Source organism: Cyprinodon variegatus, unplaced genomic scaffold (genome assembly GCF_000732505.1).
Source record: "Cyprinodon variegatus isolate N-32 unplaced genomic scaffold, C_variegatus-1.0 Scaffold202, whole genome shotgun sequence".
Classification (NCBI taxonomy): Eukaryota; Metazoa; Chordata; class Actinopteri; order Cyprinodontiformes; family Cyprinodontidae; genus Cyprinodon; species Cyprinodon variegatus.
In genome coordinates, this window is record NW_015150655.1 from 55,858 (window position 1) to 56,951 (window position 1,094).

Sequence of the window (1,094 nt, forward strand, 5' to 3'; positions counted from 1 at the left end):
TTGGCTTCCTTTGTTAGACTGCAATACCCCATATCCATCGAAGTGTCTGAAAGGTCGGTCTTTAAAGGGGCTTGTTTGATTCTATTCAGCTAATCCAACAATCCCCCCTTTTTTTCTTTTTTTCCCCTTTTCTTCCATTTTTTTCCTTTTTTCTCTACAGTAAAAACAACTGTTTCTAAATTATTTATTTATTTTTTATTTTGTTTCCTTTCTTTCTTTTTCTCTACAGCAAAAAACAACTATCCTCAAATTATTAATTTATTTTTTCCCCTTGCCCCCCCCTTTTTCTCTACAGTAAAAAGCAACTGTCTCTAAATTGTTTATTAATTTTTAATTTTTTCCCCCTTTTTTTTAAAACAGTAAAAACAGCTGTCTCCAAATTACTGATTTATTTTTTCCCCTTTTTCTTTCTTTTTTCCCTTTTTTCTCTACAGTAAAAAACAGCTGTCTCCAAATTATTGATTTCCTTTTTTTTCTCTTTTTTTCTTTGTTCCCTTTTTTCTCTACAGTAAAAAACAACTGTCTCTAAATTATTATTTTGTTTCCCTTTTTTCCTTTTTTTCTCTACAGTAAAAAACAACTGTCTCTAAATTAAATTTCATTTCACCTGTTTTCTGTCAGTGTTTTTTTTCAAACAGTGGATATCAATGAGGTCCTGCTGTATCTTTAAATTGCTGTATCTTTTAAATTGCTGTATCTTTAAATTGCTGTATGTTTAAATTGCTGTATCTTTAAAGTGCTGTGTCTTCAAATTGCTGTATCTTTAAATTGCAGTATCTTTAAATTACTGTATCTTTAAAGTGCTGTATGTTTAAATTGCTGTATGTTTAAATTGCTGTATCTTTAAATTGCTGTATCTTTAAAGTGATGTATCTTCAAATTGCTGTATCTTTAAATTGCTGTATCTTTAAATTACTGTATCTTTAAATTGTTGTATCTTTAAATTGCTGTATCTTTAAATTGCTGTATCTTTAAATTACTGTATCTTTAAATTGTTGTATCTTTAAATTACTGTATCTTTAAATTGCTGTATCTTTTAAATGCTCAGAAGGCAGATCGTCTTGCCTCTCCGTGACGTCATTGAACGCCCATCC